Source organism: Strigops habroptila, chromosome 2, assembly GCF_004027225.2.
Source record: "Strigops habroptila isolate Jane chromosome 2, bStrHab1.2.pri, whole genome shotgun sequence".
NCBI classification, from domain to species: Eukaryota; Metazoa; Chordata; class Aves; order Psittaciformes; family Psittacidae; genus Strigops; species Strigops habroptila.
In genome coordinates, this window is record NC_044278.2 from 19,856,447 (window position 1) to 19,874,442 (window position 17,996).

General features: G+C 38.4%; 2 protein-coding genes across 3 annotated transcripts in view; one reads left to right on the forward strand and one right to left on the reverse strand.

Moving 5' to 3' along the window:
• Window positions 1-17,996, forward strand: part of CMSS1 (cms1 ribosomal small subunit homolog) — a 236,103-nt gene that overhangs the window by 102,560 nt on the left and 115,547 nt on the right. The window lies entirely within an intron of this gene.
• FILIP1L (filamin A interacting protein 1 like) overlaps window positions 1-17,996 on the reverse strand; it is a 203,898-nt gene that overhangs the window by 100,959 nt on the left and 84,943 nt on the right. The window contains exon 3 of the mRNA XM_030477168.1: window positions 6,109-6,197. The gene's annotated coding sequence lies outside the window, so the exon portion shown is untranslated. The remainder of the gene's footprint in view (window positions 1-6,108; window positions 6,198-17,996) is intronic.

Genomic DNA, 17,996 nt, shown 5'->3' on the forward strand with positions numbered 1-17,996 from the left:
TGTCTGCTGTATTCCTTTCATCTGTCTGGTAGAAATTTGCCTTGCTTTTCTCTAATTGCTTGTCAGAGTGGTCTGTTAGAGATTCTGCCTCTTGGGGAAAAGCTAACCACACCAGCTCTGCCTTCTGCATTACTGTAACTGTGTATTAAATTCTGGAAAGAACAATGTTTTGGAGAAGATGATTTCAGGATCTTAAATTCAACATCTCACAAGTTATTTTGCATTTTGGTTGTGTCCCTGTGTTGAATTTTTTTGTTTTTATTTTTCACTTTGGTTGTCTTTTTAATGCTCAGTATACAAACTCAGTAGGGGAGTTGGAATGGAATTTGGAAAAATCTGAAGTCCAAATGTCACAGTTTTATAAAGAGAATAAATATGCTAATGAACAGCATCTGTATAAACTTGGGGTAACATTGCGCATATTTTGAAGTATTGTATTTCTCATGAAGAAGATGTCTTTTTATAAGAATGATACTGTGAAGGTTGAATCAAGAGACAACATTTGGAGAGAGCTTTGAAACTGTGTACCGTGACGGGATACAAGACTCTGTCCTTTCCTTTAAGAACTTAATTTTGGTGCAGTATTTGTCCTGAATTCCAATCTTCAGGAGTCAGGATGTTGACACCCTTAAAATTATTTTCACAACAGAAGCCCGGTTGCTGGTGAATCTCTTTTCTGGTGCAAAGTCCTTAGCTTTGTGCAACCAGGGAAGCGATGACAGTCAGGGGAGTGCTGTGAGAATGTTTTCAATCGCTTTTATCTTTTGGTGCTTCCTGCAGCATGCTACGGCTTAGGCAATGGTTGTGGTAAGAGGCAATTAAATTGATATAAAGACCAAGTTGATTTGACATGTTTTTTAACCAAGTGTTTATTAGTTGAAATAATCTTGGGTGTTTTTTGGCATAATTTGTGTCTGAATGGGAACTTGACTCATTGTCAGAAGTCTGTGTGTATTTGAGCATGTTAAGCTGACATTACCAAATGGAACTGTGGGAGGGTTTTGGCTTGTGTTTATGGAGTATAAACCAGAGCTCCTACCTTGCTGCCTCAGGAGCCACAAAAATGTTAATAGAAGTCAGAGATGCAAGTAAAAAAATATATTCCATATAGCCTGTCAACTTGCCAGTAGTGGGTTTTTCCTTGGGTTATTTTCTACTGTTTTGTTCCATATACTTTTAGGTACCACAAGGGATGAGACTTCTTCTGCATTCCTTTGGAAATTATTTTGCAGTCCTTGTAAGACTTTATGAAGTTTTCCTTCATTTATATTTCCTGGTCCTTAGATTTCCAGAGCAGAATCTGCACCCAAATTGTCACGGGTTGCCTTCCTGTTAGCTTTGGCAAAATGATTTAGGCTTCCTTCTTGCTGCTGTCTGCTTTTGTTAAACTAAGTGAACCACTGAACATTTGCATGCCTTAAATAGTAAATGTTTTAGGATAGGTGTTGTGATACTGTCTGCTGAAGGGTGCTGTGAACATTTTAAATAAACCTATATGTATCAGGTGAAATAGCTGTAGCTGTTTGTTTCTTTTATTGTACTTTCTTTTGTTTCTCTCAGACTGGATTTTCTGCACAATGCTTGGCATTTCTTAAATCTTGCTAACCAGTTTCCCTTGTTCTTTCCCTGACCTCTTTCCCCTTTAACACCAAGGTACATGTGCATAAGCCTTGCAACAGGCACATGAAAAAGCTAATTATAGACATTTAAAGCCAGATTAAGGTCAAGTCAGTGATTCATCAGTAAGTAAAAGCTAAAATTAATAATTTAAACTGCTTGTAAGATTGGACAGTTTTTCCTCGCTTCATCAAAGATAGTTTGTCCCTAAAGAACAAGTTTCTTGTATCTGAACAGTTAGGTGCCAATGTGTATGGAACACAAGAGAAACTAATTTGAGATGTTGTTTGAGCCTGCAGGAACACAGTAGCTTTTGCAATTGTTTCAAAACCCAAAAGTGTTTCTGGTCTATTATAGTTTAATTCTTTTTTTTAATAATGTACATATATAAACCAGTAAATATATACTTATTCTAATTATTATAGCTATGGAAAAAGAAGGAAATTGAGGGCAACTGGAAACCAACTGTAAACAATAGTGTACATCTTCTAATTTTTTGGCTTTGGGAAATACTTTCTTGTTTCCTAAGATATTTAGTAAGTTGTCTTTGCCCTGTAAAGTGGGGGATGTAAGATAATAGGAACTGTAAAGCATTGACTTTGTGCTAAAATAACAAAGATAGAATTACTGGTAAATGCATAATTCTCAAAAGTTGGTTCTTTTAGGTTTCTGGAGCTGAAAAGGCAGGAAGGTTTAACCTGGCATAATGTTTCTGAAATAATTTCTTCCTAAATGAATTTTTATTATCTGTTCAGAAATTTAGGCTAGAAGGTGGCATCTGATGACTTATGCTGGATAGGAGCTCTGGGGGTCTTATGCCGTACATTCCCTGTTACCTGTGTGCTCTGCCAGCTTGCCTGTAGATCTTGCTCCTTCATCATCTCATTTGCGGAAATGTACTATCTTCTGCTTAGAACAGAAGGGAGGGGAAAGTCTATGAAAATGGACAATTTTGCCCATATAGTTAGAGATACTTTTGCCTAGTTCTCAGTTTGAGCGTTGTCAACTGATGTAACTTCTTGTGGCAGAGATACTGATTGTGGTTAGATGCTAGAAATAACTGAATACAGTGTTACTTATTACTTTCTCTTTTGCTTGACACAAAACTTACCTGATTTTTGACCCAAAATTGTTCTCTCCATTATAATACTGAGTTAAAATGTATGTAGTGATCAATTAATTTGAAAATTCTTTGGGAACAGCAGTTTTTCCTTACTCAAATCCATCTGCCTCTTCCCTGTGCTAAATAACATATTTTAAAACCTAGCCAAAAAATAAACAATATAAAACTCCAGTCCTATTGATGTGATGCTACATAATGATACCAGCTTAAAGGAAGCATGTCCTAGCCATCTTTGTATTTTTCTGTGGCCCCTTACGGCTTTATAGTCTCCTAACATGCTGCATGCATCTGATATTTTTGTTTATGGCTTGTGGGAAAAAGACCCAACTTGTTTCATCTCATCTCTGTTACACGAAGTTCAGCTTTTAGGGTTTTTCCATTAGTTGTCCATAACTACGGAAACCTGGGATTTTATAAAGGAGCTATATGTTTGGTATTGCTGTTTATCAGGTGTTAACTCATCCAAAGAGCCAGTTGCAAACAGAACTTCGAGGCAACCTGTAGTTTGACACGGAGACCCAGCTAGTTTGGAAGAAAGAGGGCAGGAAGAGATCTTCTACTGACAAATGATGATGCCAGATTGACATTAACAATTTCTTTAGGGCAGTGTAATATTTATTGCAGCACATCTTGGTACAGTGTTATGAAGCTATAATTTGATTCTTGAGCCAGATGAGTGGTTGGAGATTGCTTACTTTTTCGTTTGTGTTGCTTGGTTTTTACTGTAGGCAAAACTGAGCTAATTTCTTGTGTGTTGACTTGCTTCTCAGCCTTTAGCTTGAGTTACTGTACACAGTAAGGTACACAGTGGCAACTGCTTTTTGAAAAGTTGCCATTTGGAAGGAAGCACAGAGGATTGCCCTGCAGGCCTGCACGCGCATGTATAAAGTATTACATGTGGATACGCCCTACCTCAGGTGGGAACAGAAGCAGCCAAAATCATACAGAGATTTTTTGCAAGACAGAATGAGTTTTGTGAAAGATTTTTCTTTTTTTTTTTTTTTTTTTTTTTTGCAAGCTGAGTTTGTAAATGCTTTCTTAGATCTGGTATGCACTCTGAAGAGTTGCAGTATGATAACGGATTAGCTAAGTTGCTCACTGCCAAAAACCTGCAAAGTGTGAGCGGTACACAGCCTAAGGAGGAACGCTGCTCTTTTGAAACTATGCCAACTGTAATATTGTAACTAAATCATGGTTTAAATCACAAAATCATCGCAGTATCCTTGAAACAAGATATAAGCTAGGCTCACTGTACAAACAGGGTGAGGATGTGCGCAACACCTGTGAACATATAATGCAAAAGCAAAGTAAGAAGCTGTGGAAATCGCGTCTTATCAGGACATTTGTGCTGCATGATCACAGTCTCTTTGTCTCTCATCAGTCTCGTAACTGAGCCTCTTAAAAACATACTTTGCGCTCCCAGCTGCTCTTCTCTCACAACCTCTTTTGGTGCCTGAGCTGGAGAGGCTGCATATATGATTGAGAGCTGCTCTCCTTGTCCCCTCAACAGCTCTTACACAGGGTGTCAGAAAGCAACAAAGAACTTTGGTTTGGTGATGTGGTAAGCCTGTATCGTCTTAAAGCTTCTCAAATGAAAATGGTGGCCATGCAGTTCAATGAACTGATTGGGAGTAAATTTACACCATGTGTGGAACTTTATTAAAAAAAATTAGCACATTAACTTTTATACAGGTGAAGCTTGTATGCCAGATATCATCAGTCAGTGTCAATATGTCTCTGTCTGTCCTCCCTCAGCCAGTAAAACATGGGTGCAAATTCTGGCTAATTTAATGGAAATATGGGCATAATTGATACAGATCAAATTTTTGCTACTGAAAGATTCATTCATACACAGAGCTTATGCTAATGATTGTGTGAATACAGTTTCATAAATGAATTAAAGAGCGTTTTGACAGCCTGTGTGACCTAAGACAGCTAGTTTTAAAACGTCAGGAAGTTTTATGAGAGTTTTGGGGATGGGTTTATTGTGTCACGTCAAAGTTCTGTGTAAATTCAGAGTATTTTTTGCTGCTTATACAGATTTAGTTTAGCTTTATTGGTCCTGCAGAGCAAGTGGACCAGTAAAGTTTTACTTGCTGAGACTTAGCCAGGTGTGTTTGGGAGACTGCTGATAAAGCTTACTATTTTAAACTTGGCTGTCTTTCTCTGCTGTTTTTCAAACACAGCGTCTCTCTTTCTTCTGAATAAATGTTGTCTTGCCTCCCCATCTCTCTTTGGGCCTGGCTGCTGCAAAGGTGGTAATGCTTCTCAATTTCACATCACGTGGCTCGTTCATGAGGTTTGGTTTTTTTTGCTCATCTGAAAAGTTTAGTCATTTGCGTCCCCCAGTTAAGCGCTTTGAGACTGCTCAGTGGCCAGCAACCTGCGCACCCTGAGAAGTCATTATTCTTTGGTGCTCCTGCAAGACTACAGTGTCTGTTTTGGTGGGGCAGTTAAGGGGTTAAAGGCTGATGGACTTGCAAAGAAATGCCAGACAGCTGCTGTAAAGTATCTTTACAATTCTAGCTGACCTCATTCTTGTCAGACAACAGTGATAATATCCAAAAACGGGTGCAAGACAGGAAGTGTTGCAGGAAGATATGTGTTTCATGCAAAGACATCAGAAATGTGCTCTCTCCTAGGGCCACTTACTGTAAGATCTATATTAATTTAAATGGAACAGTGAAATCCCAGAACGTGTTTACAGAAACATTATTTCGGTCAAAAAAAACCCCATTGCCACTTGTTCTAGTGTGCAAATGGCAAAAGCAGACGAGTTAACCACTGTACGTATTTAATACGACATCGCTGGCTATATGAACCTACTTTTTAAACATCTGGAGGATTCACATATTTTCTCAGTAGTTTTGTTTACTATTTCTAAGGGGGAGCTTTGGCTAGAAAATGCGGTACAGGAGAAATACAAACACATTTTCACATCTACCTTACACGCAAAGACTTATTTGAGCTCTAACAAGCTTTTAATTAATTTTAGCAACAAATAGAGTTCCTTAGTAAGCAGAACAAAATCAATCCCCTCCCCCTGCCCCTTTCTATGACTTAGAATTTAAAAGTCTACTGGATAAAAAGTGGATAAATCACACTTTCACTACACGTAGAAAGTGTGAGAAAGTCTTCTAAAGTTTTCCCAAGAAAGTAGGAATGGCTTGTTTTTTTAAAAGATCTAACATTTTCTACTAGTGAGTCTACCAATTTATCTACAAAAAGTGCTCTATACTAAGCTAAACAGGTTCCCTTTATTTTCATCCTATAGAGAAATTAATACATGAGAAATGAGCTTATGTATTTTTTTTGTATACTTTTCAGTAGTACCCACTTAAAAACATGCATATAAAAATAATTCCTACCAGTTCAGAGCACTTCTGCTGATATTAGGGATGTTTTCCATAAATTTTTTCTTGGTTGTGTCCAGAATTGTCTCTCTCGTCATATGAACCTGCAGTAAAATTCAGAAGTAGATGATGATTTTTTTTTTAACAAGCATAAGCGAATATTGCTTGAAAGATTTCTTTTGACTTCCTTATTTCAGCATTAGCTTCATAAATTTGTATAAAATAACTTATTAAGGATTAGACTAGATCCAGTAAAGTTTCTACCATTCGAAAAGTTGCACATGAAAAATATGTTCTTCTGATTAACTGTTATGAAGTCTAGCAGATGCCTGTAAGAATATTAAAATCAAGTACTGCTATTTAATATCTGATTTTGTTTCATTTAAAGACTTGTTTCTTCTGTAGTTTTTTCTGTGTTCTCCTATAGTTTCAAAAATAGTTGTGTGTATTGGTAGGGATTGAGCAAATTCTAGCTGCTAGAATTTACATAGAGAATTTAATCTTTGGGAATTCCGTCGTTCGTGAAGCTGTGGCACTGATCTCGAAGGACCCTTCAAAAAGTGTAGCCCACAGCCAGGCAGCTGCAGGAGGAGAAAGAATGCCACAGTATTGATACCGAATGGTCTACTAGCAACAGTCTGTCTTTTTCATGGAGATGTGACCAAGGAGCTCAGACGAGGTGCAAGAGGAGATGAAGGCAGGCTACTGGGAGGAAGACCTCAGTGGAACTGAACTCAGCCCTACCACATGCCAAGGAGTGAATCAAGCATGATCTGTTTTCAGAAGACTATCCAAGGATGTAACAGAAGAGAAGAGGAAAGGAAAATGGGATTACTTGGACACAGGAAGGCATTTTTTTGTTATTTGCTGGTAGCAACTCATTTAATATACACATACAGTTGTTTCAAACTGAATTATATTTTATATTTGTCTGCTGTTTCTCAAAGTTATTGCCAAGAGTGAAAACCACATAATACATTTCTAGTATTAAACCACCTATTACTGATGGATAATGACAGAGTAAAGGGAGAAGGCACCAGTTAGTCTGGGTTAGCTCATGTGTTCTGGATAACTCTTTCTTGAACTCTTAGATTACTAACTTTTACTAGGCTATGTTGATTTCCCACTGTTTTTTTGGATGAGGTGAATTGTCTCCTCTCCTATATCAATGTCAAGTAATGTCAACTACTTCCATGATAGTATTCATCATACTTTTTCAGGTAATGTGCCATTTGATCACTTTCCTATCAACTAGTATAATAAGATAACAAATGCCATAATGGTTGTAATAACACCTCTGAACAAAAGAAGCATTTTGATTTTCTAAAACTACAGATGCCCTGTGTTCTCACTTACATTTTATGTTTTTTTGCTTTTTAACATTACAGGTGCTAGATTTTAGATCTGTAGTGTCTTTCTGATGTAAGCTCCTATGTTCTTGATGGCAAAGCCTGGAATTTGGTCTTTAAAGTCAAGAACGGCTAACCTTTTGCAAAACTTTCTGTAATTCCTGAACAGCTCCTGATGAAGTCACAGGAGAGAGGTAGCACCAGCATCCTGTTCTACTAATTGTTGGTTGAAACAATTTCACTCTATTAAAAATGTTCATGTGAAGTGCTGTGTAAATATGCACTGTACAAAATCAGCTAGCAATGTAAGATATGGGGAAAAAATGTTGATCCATCAGTCAGGTGATGTATCACAATTAACTTGTTTTCTTGTAGCAATGAAGTGTGTTATTTTGTTTGTTTTTCTTCAAAGTATACTGAGTTTTGACTAACAACAAGATGTATATGAGGAAATTCTGTGCTTTTGCTTAAAAAAAGGAAAAAAATATTTTACTGATTTTCAGTAAAGCACTTTTAGATACTTCGTGGTCCTTTTTTGTCTTTAGTCAGGGCAGGGGCTATTAAGACAATACTAGATGTGAATTGGTACATTTGCTAAGACCAGTGACTTGTCCAGTATGCTAAATCCCCAAGGAAGTAATGGCAGGATCTGAAGAGTTTTCTTGATAGAATTCAGCCCTCGAAACAGCGAGAAAGGAAACATTTTTTTACATAGCTTTCCGAAATATTTAAGTCATACTAAGATAACATAATGCTTCTTGACATATTGTCACAGTATTTTATTTAAGAACCAAACAGCTCTTTACTATTTTGAGTCACTCTTTGAGTAATGGTTTGCAGCAAGTTTAATTTTTGGCTTTCTCTTGCTTTTCTGGCAACTGTAGCGAGGTCTGTTCCATGTCTCACCCCTGTCCAAAATGTGGTGGGTTTCTGTTCAGTTCATAATTCCTGCCGGGTCTGTGACTGTCACTTCTTCATCTCAGTGCGTTCTGGTCTTTTTCCTTCTTTAGGTATCCAGCTGAAACACTCTCATAGACATTTACCTCCCCATCAAATATATGGAGGAATTTGGCACCTGTTTTGGTAATCTGAAAGAAACTAAAACCTCACTGTTTTGACTGTTCCCTTCAAAGGTTGTTCCATGGTGCACATGGAACATCAAGGAAGACAATTTCTTACTGCTTATAAAGCTCTGTTTGAAAACCTGTGGATTTGTTAGCGAAAAGAGTAGGACTTACTGTTTGGAGGAGTTTTGTTTGGGTTTTTTGTTTTAAATCATTGTAACTAAGGAATTAAGATTTTTGTTGAATTCATGTTTTAACCTTTGTGATACTGAGCTGTTTAAGGTGGATAATTGAGAGAAGGCCTGACACGGATGGGTGGAAGGTGTCAATTTTGTAAGTAACTACATTTGAATGTGGAAATGATCAGAATCACAACACACTGCTGTTTCTTGCGTACTTAGAATGACACCTACATATGCATTGATAAGCTGAAATATTGAAGTGTATTGGATGCATGAAAGTCCTTCTTCCTATTAGTGGCAAAGGTTGGTAGTATTCTGAAGGAGCAACGCTGTATTTAAGATGGTTAGACATGCCTTCCCTTGAAAGAATGGGATAAAATACCTAAGTCGCTCCAGTGTTGTCACCTCTCTCCAGACTTATAGTCTGTTTATGTGCTCTTTTAGTACTACTTGTACAGACTTCTGTTGACCAGTGTTTTCTTACCATAGTTTTACAATCACTTTAAGAAAATCATTTGCACTGCACCAGTGGCAGTTTGGCATGAGTTGTTTGTGCTCTGCTCTGACTTGCTGACCTTCATTAAGAGGGTACAGCTTGATGCTTCTGCTGTTTCTGCTCTGCTAAAAGGGGATAGGAAAAGGGGTAATGAGTTCAAACTTAAACAGGGGAGATGTAAGATACAAGAAAGAAATTCTTTACTGTGAGGGTGGTGAGGCACTGGAGCAGGTTGCCCAAAGCAGTGGTGAATGCTCCATCCCTGGCAATGTTCAGGGCCGGGCTGCATGGGGCTTTGAGCAGTCTGGTCTATGACTGCAACCTGAGCAACCATTCTATGATTCTTTGGTAGTGACGCTGCTCTGCTTTGGTAGAACACCCTTCTGACCGAGAGGTGAAAGACCAGATAGAGCCTTCTTTTTAATGGTCCCAAGAGAACCTGAATACAAAGTGCACAAAGGCCTGCAATCTCTGAAGGAGATTTGAGGCGATCCAGCTGGGAGTTGATTCTGTGTCTTGAGTCATTTCAGCCTGGTTTTTGACCCATTAATAAACCCTTGTCACACTACTGCTATTGCCTTTTGTTATAGTCATTACATTCCTCTGGAACCTCCATAGCTATTGTCTGTTTTGTTTCTTTGTTTTTGTTATTCCTCACTAGGGATAGGTTTTTAAGTTGGCAGAAGGTAGCAAATTCAGTTCCCACCACCAGAAAACTGCATTTGCATGGGGCATATAACAGCCATGCAAACTCTGCCGCGTGCTCCCTTGGGGAAAGTGCAGATTCCTGGGGGAGGAATTCATACTGCATGCTCCCAATCCCAAAAGCCTCGCTATAATAGGTGTGCAGCATAAGTGGGTTGTGGGTATTTCTCCTCCTTGCCTTTCTATAGCTTATGCTGGCAAAGCACATGTGCATGTTACTTCCAAGTTGTCAGCAAATTTTTGAGACTCTTTTTAGACGTGGACATGGAAGGAAGCAGTGACACAGAGAGCAAGGAGTAGGGAAAGGCTTCTAAGGACCAGATGTGTGCTGTGGGATATTTAAGACTGCAGAAGGCTCTTTTCACCCTTTTGTGTGCTTGAAGAGGCAGACACAGTCTCACCCCTTGGGACAGATAGATTACATGTTTGAAAGAGTTTCTGGGAGCTTTGGCTTTCTGCTGAGTGTGCGTGGGTCGTTTGGAACAGACTGATGGCTTTCTTGGAGGGGACAGAGGTCAGTTTAAAATTCTTAGGTGTGTATGTAACGCAAGCTACTGGCAAGTTTGGAAGATATCCTTGAAGTCTTTGTCAGGAAGGAAGGCCTTTTTCAGGAGAAACTTCGAATGCTGTGTGGGAAGAGGAGTATTTGCTAGATATGTCTGAGATGTGTTTATTTTGAAAGCCACCATTAGATTAAATGTAAACTGTGAACCTGGTTTATATTCCTCAAGGCAGAAGATGGAATTTATCAGGGCAGGTTTTCTCTAGGGTGCTCATATACACTGTAGAATATGCATTAAGTTGTTGGCATTCTGTCTCTAAATCTTTCCTTTGGTTTCAGAAGGTCTTAAAATTGAAGAAGAACAAACTAGACACCCCCATTCCTCCCAAAGTAAACCAAAGTTGTGAAAGTGTCCTGAAGACCTTTCCTGAATGAAGCACAAATAGATCAATCTTACCAACCTACCATTTTCTGGCAAACCCTGTTTATCTAAGTAGGGACTCTTCTGATTTTTCCACTATTGCCCACGTAGTCTTTAGCTGGCCTTCAAAAAACTGATGAGAAAGGGAATAGTTGTAAAGCAGACTACTGCCTATTTCAGGTTTGGGATTACTAGTGGTTTTCTGCATGTGGCATTGAACAATGATGGGACTGAACAGTTTTTTGCTTCTCTCAAGTCAGTGCTGGCTTTAAAACAAGAAGCCAGGAAGGGACATAAGTTGAGAAAAGCTTCAAAACACCTTGGTCTGAATTTTAATGAGAGATTTAGGGCTACTGTCATGGCACAACTGAGAAGTGTTCCGAATCAGTGTCAGAAGATGAATGTTGTATTTTCTTTGTTATTGCGTTGCACTAATATTTTGAGGTATTGTCTTAACAGTTTAGCTATAAAATTGGTAATATGTTACTTGTAATATTGAGAAGAGAGTGCCATGAATAATCAGTAAGAACAAAACAATTAGCTGTTCTTAATTGAGGTGACACATTCAGGTATCAGTAGCTCATAGGTGGCCATTGTAGTGGGTCAAACACACAAGAAAAAAGGAAGAGGTGAAATATTTTTTTCTGACTTTTCAGTTTCTAGAGCTTTGCTTTATGATGGAAGGTAGGCCTGCAACCCTGTCATTTAAAGTCATGAAGCTAAGAAATCAATTTGTCAGTTCACAGGATTGATGCTAAGATAAAATGGGAGGAAAGTGAGGGAAAAGGGAGTGTTCTACGGGAAGGAAACATTAAGATAATAGGCACCCTACTTAGGAAGACTTAGAAAGGGATGAAGTAATGAGAACCTGAAAAAAAGCCATAAGCAGTGGGGTTTCCATATGCTTAGAGAGGCTTCAGCACATTTGCTGTGGATGCTCTTCTGAGAACTGCTACTAGGAAGTGGCTCTGTGGACTTTTTTTTAATGCAGCTGCTGCTGCTCCCTTCACCCCTTGCATGTTTTGGGTGAGAATTTTCTTTGCTTCAAGAAACTTAAGGATAATTTCATTCTGCTTTTAAAGTAATCTGCAGGGGTTTTTATTTGCTTCAGAGTGAACGGAAGTGATCTACCATCCCTCAAATGACCATTACTTTTTTGAGATGTTTAAGGTGAAATAGCCATATGCAATATTTTAAATGATAGCCACATTTATTACAGTGAGTGCTATCAATCCAGAGTAATAATTTTTAAAGGAAATTCTGAAATCTTACTTTTTTCTTTTGCCCCAGTGATTTCCCCTTGTCCTTCTTTCTTTAGTGGAGTAACCAAGATATCTGGCTGGGACAGAACCTTTCTTAACAATACGCTTTGTACTCACCATACAATTGATTCACAACTGTATGCTATAGAAGTTGTTTAAAAACACCTAGACTAATGTGGAAATTACATAACTGATGAAAACTTCAAAAGAAAGCATGGGGTTTTTTTTTCCTCTTTGTTCAGGTACATGTTTGGGCTGGTTCTTTATCGTGTGCTCTTGCGTGTCCTTCATATTTGTACTCTCAGTAACTGGTTCATTAGGAACTTTTAACGAAGTATGCAATCTCATGGTGGGAAGATACCTTTTTTTGGGTTTGTTTTTTCTTTTTCCTAGTTCTCTTGTTCTTGTAGGGCGTGGTTCAAGCTAAAATGAAATTTAGGTTGGTCTTTCCTTTTTTGACCTGCCAAAGTGTTTGTTCTGCTAGCATTGCTCTGCTCCCTGTAAATCAGACATTCTTCTTGGGCTGCGTCAGGTTACTAATGACATGATTAATGCAGGAAGGGTAGAGAAGGATGACGTAGTGGCTCATGCAAAGTTTACCTGAGAATTATCTGTAGCTCTCTACTGTTTAGTGTCTGTGTGAGTCATGGCCTGAAGCTCTGCCATTCCCTGTTCTTCAGCTGGGCAAGATCACACTTACCTCATTCTATGTATGCATTTCTCCCTTTCCTGCCAGATCTGATTAGAAGCACTTTTGTTTTAAACTCTATGTTTATGAAACATTAAATACGCCTTTAACAGATAGCTGACCATAATGCTAAATGAAAAGTGCCATTAGATATCTGTGGTCCAGGCAGCTTTAGAGACTTCTCTGTCCTTACATGAATTCTGATTTTTATCAACTAAAGTCTTTTTCACATTCATGGGTTTAGCAATGTTAGTGTGATGACATTAGTAAGCTTTGCAACAGGACCATGATTCAGTTGCTGTCTGTCAGCAGAGCCTCCTGTTTCTTCTTGCATATTTGCACAGGTATAAGCTTACAAAATAGAACTGGCAAGTTTGTGATGCTGTCTGCAGCTTTTGAAACTTCCTTGGGCTGCAGGTGCAACTGTTCCCATCAAATTCTGTCCACCTATTGATTCTCTAATGGAGTAGATGGGAAATTGATCTTACTGATCAAGAAAATATGTGAGCATACGCTTTGAAGTCTTGGTCATTCCATTATTGTGGGCTGGCTGATCTGACCTCTTTTGTACCTGAAGATCAGTATTTGTTCTGCTATTCGTCTATGTGTGTCCTTTAACTACACGTTCCTCATAGAGTGTCTATATTGATGTTCCACTAAACTTGCAAGAAAGCGTGCTGTCAAATGCTCTCAAGTCTCTCTTAGGAGACCAGAATGAAGACAGTGTAGAATTTGCAAGAAAGGCTGATGTATGTTTCAAGATTTGTTGTCTCTGTAAAACTGTCATTGACATCCTTCAGGACTTCAGCTTTCCTCAACTAAAACTGTCGTCTTTTCTCTGTGTGTGCACCTCAGTCTGAATTCTCTTGTGCAAAAAGTGCTTAATGCTTAACAGTCGAAGGTTGTGCTGAAAACAAGCTATCATTTTCTAGCCAGCTCATATCTTGCAACCTGCCAAAGCCTATATCAGGAACACGATGTGTGGGAAAAAGTTCTAAAATGATAGACAGAAAAACATCTTGTGGGAAACCTAAAATGCCATGAGACTCATTCTGTTAATAAAGAATGTTTTTACAAGCACAGCATCATCCCCCTTACTTTTTGACATTTTCAGAAATGAAAGCTTGAGAGCATAACATTTGTGTAGAATGTAAACAACCTTGATACTTATCTAAGTGACATTTCTTGGAAGAAACATTCCCTTAAGAGAAAAGAATGGTCAGTGAATAATTAGGCAGAAAAAAAGCCCCAGCTTATTTCTGTAAGGCATACCTCTTGACTACTATTAAAGGCCACACTGATGCCTGAGATAAAATTTTATATGCGCTTTCTGATTACATTTTGCAAGCATATCTTAAAGAAAAAACAACTAATTCTGTGATTAGTTTGCTAGTCTCAAAAGGTGCACCAGATAAGTAAATTCTTAATGTAAACATATAATAATATATAGTTGTCTAATGCAACATGCACCACATTTTGAGTACACTCCAGTACATGCTAATGGAGTCAGTTATAATTATAGACATGTCTCAATAAGGATAGCAGAAGTTCATGTCCAGATTAATATTGTCTGTGTTTCATTTTGCTGCTTTTAAAGGAACTGTTTGTATAAAAGAGTAACATAGATTTTATTCAGTGAGTCAGTGTTTAAGCAGAAATCAGGCGTATTGTTTGACACTTGCCTTTACGTAAGCTGTAAAACTAGAACCTGTCTTTCAGCTTGAGCAGTGAAATGGTATTTCTGGCTTTTGTTTTCTCCTGGCTAAATAGCCAGCAGCTTGGCTGTAGGACTGATTTTTTACTTTTTGTCTAAACTACTCTTCTTCTGCACTTTCAACTAGCAAATGAATTGAACAAAGCTTAAAAGTTTCTTTCTCAAAATTGAAAGGCACTGAATGAAGTAGAAGTGAAAAAAGAAACTGTGTTTAAAGAACTTCTGTAAAATCTGTACCTTCAGTTTCTGCAGGTTTATGAGGCAGGACATCACCCGCCCTCCAGTTCATGTGAAGTTGTAGTCACCTCTTGCTGCTCAGAGCAGCAAACAGTCTGCAGAGAGAGGGCGAGCACCGTCTGTCTCCTTGGCTCAGTCAAACTCTGAGTCCAGGGAAAGCTGTGATTGAGGAAGGGCCCGAGAGGCAGGAAACAGATGTTAGCAGTAGTGTCCTGGCTCAGGTGGCCCAATAACAAGTGTACCAAGCCAAAGTAGCTAAGTGGTTTAAATGGCCAGAACTATCAGTCTTATTATTATGGGGTTACTTAAATCTAAATTTACCTAAGGATTAATGCGACTTTTGCACATGCTTTTCTGTGGTTGGCATTTGTGGTGTGTTGTAAAGCTTCAGTCAGCTTGTCTGATAACACTGCAGGTCACTGCTTGTTTCTGTGTGCAGCTAGGTAGCTTTCTCCAAATGCTTTGTGTGGTCATCTTGATATTTCAGTAGTTTTTATCTTCTATTTGGCCAAAGATCACCGTGCCAAGGGGGCTGCAAAAGGCCAACATTAGAGTCCTACATATTCAGAAAAACCTCTGTGAAGTCTCCAAAACTGTGAAGATCTAGCATTTTATTTTTGCTGTGTATGCCTTTCTTCCTGTAGCCTTTTCTGATGTAAGAGATACCTGGGTATATTAGTCAGACCAGGACCATAGGAAGCCTACAGTAAACTTTTAAATTGGGTGTTGGCACCTTATCTTCCAGGGAGAGTGCACAGAAATGCTTCCTCAGATCTGCTTTCAGATTTTGCATGCTCTTCATATCCGTGAACAACAACATGAATAACAGTCTCTCATTGGAAGATACCAGACGAATATTGGGAATCTCAGGGAATAAAAAAAAGGAATGTAACAAGTGGAATTGAAGAAAATTATGATCTTGGGGGTGTGCATGACGCTCAAAGGTTGTGCCACGAAGGCATCATGTGTCAGAAAGAGAAGGTTCATGTTTGCAATGCGGTGGAACAGCAGAGCAGAGCTCTGCACCTGGAGCCTTTCTTTTGGCTCCCTCTGGCTTTTGAGAAGCGCCCAGACACTGTCTCTGCCTTGGCATTTCTTGCAATTCTTTTGAGACTCTACCTTTGTCAGGTCTTTTGCAGAAGCAGAGCTTTTGTTCCTGGTTCATTAGTGGTCTGCCTGTATCTTTAAACAGCCCCTTGCAGGGTTGTGGCTGACTTTTAGACTTTCTAGCTTGCAGCTTAGCTAGCTGGGAGCCCTTGGTGAGCTCACCCTGTAGGATAGCTACAGGGTAATGCAGAGGGTTTCTGGATGCTCTGTGCTCTTTGGTTTAACAACTTGAGAAAAGCGTACAGTTAAACCATTAGCAATTCATTCTTGCTCTAGGTTTCCTCCTGGTAATGGGGAGGTTTGTCCTGTTTTTTAGATAGGCCTGACTTTCCCTCATCTCCCATGATTGCTGCTGCCACCATTTTTCCATTTGAGAAGGTGTTTCCAGAGATAATCTCTTAAACTTCCTGAGTGCAACACTGTGACATTCTTAATTTGTACATGTTATTTTCTGCCATTTGTCTAGCTTTGGAAATTTCCATTTCCCAAATCCCTTTAGGAGAGATAGGAAAAAACTTCACTTTGTGAGGATTATGAGGCACAGGTGGTGGATTTGTGTTTCAGATCTCCGTAACCATATTTAGCATTTCTGACTTTACTAAAATCTCCTTGTAGGTAAGGATTGGAATTTGCTAACCGTGGATCTATTTTAGCATTGTATAAAAGTTTTTCTCTTGTAGTGATCCTCTACAAGAGGATCAGAAAACAAGAAGTCACAAAACGTAACACTGCTATAGTGTTAAGAAACTGGTTCAGAGAGCAGGAAAGTTTTTTTTCTTAGTTAAATGCTTCTTAAAAAAAAAAATGGAATGAATCTGTGTAAAAGTACGGGTAGAAGAGGGAGATTTTAGGGTGAGGTTGTTAACCTACTGAAGGTTTTTCAAATCCCCCTAGGAGACAGTCATAGGAAGCCAAATCAAGCTGGTTCCATGTTCATAGAGCTGCCTGCTCTGTTCTATGTTGGGTTGGGTTTTTTTAAATCAAATTATTGTTGCCTTTGCTAAACTTCTGTTGCGTTGCTAGCTTTACTGTGTATGTTCCAGTTGCCAAAATACTAGAAACCACAAAGGGCACCAGTGTAACAAACAAGAACAAATAAGGACAATCTGAAACGCTGTTATTTGCAGATAGTTGACTTAACATCTGAAATAAAAAATGTTTCTATTTTTAGTATTTATTTTAGTTACAGCTGTCCTACACCCCTATGAACTTCTTTTCTCCCACTGGAATATCAGTAAATACAAGAGGACTACTGCTCACTAGCAGCTACTTAAGAGTTGTAAGCAGTAAAATGGAGCAAAAGTTAATAATTCAGGTTTGAGAATGAGGTTTTAATGTAAAAGTAATGATTTTAAGTTCTAAAAATTAGACCCGTTTTCAATGTATGTTTCTCATGGAAAAAAAAAAAGTCATCTTCTGATGAAAAAGTTCAACTTTCTGATTTTTCATCTTTTCCCATTTCTGATTCCCACTTAACATAATGGAATAATCACCAAGATGCTTATATAACTGTAGTTATTGTAAATTATAAGGCTTGGGCATTGAAATCTATGATTATAAAAGCAATTTAGCCTCCTAGATGTCCTTCAAACTCCTCCTGGTCGTGTATAAGTGCTAGCAGTATGTGATTACATTTAGTTTAAATTTCAGCCCTCTGTTTATAAGTTACTGAATTTCTGTGGTCCAGCCTCCTCTTTGAAAACTTGAAGATGACTTATTTGAACTCTGCGTGTGCGTGATTCTTGTTACAGAATTGCTCCGATTTTCTTTAGAGACCCATCACTTCTGGCAAACACTTTTTATATTCCCTTGTGCCACTGCTTTAGGACAGATTTCCCTGTGGTAAAATGGTTTCCTTTATTACTTGTTTGTTTATGTTAGTAGTGGTTTCCTTCTTAAGGCTAATTATTGTTTCAAAGAAATTGCAATTTCCTGTTCTGGTGTAGCTTGTTTTCTTTAGATTTGTTCCACGGCTGTCATGATGTCTGTAAAATATTGTTTGGGAATTCTTTGTGTTTCGAAGGTGCTATGCTCCAAGGGGTGATTCTTATTCTTATGTATTTTTCCCTCTCTCTCTTCTCTCAATTTTAGGTTAGAACAACTTTTGCAGTGATTTTTTGCTTTTGAAGAGTTTCTTCTTTGGTAAAGCATTAATCTCTTTTTACTTAATAAATGG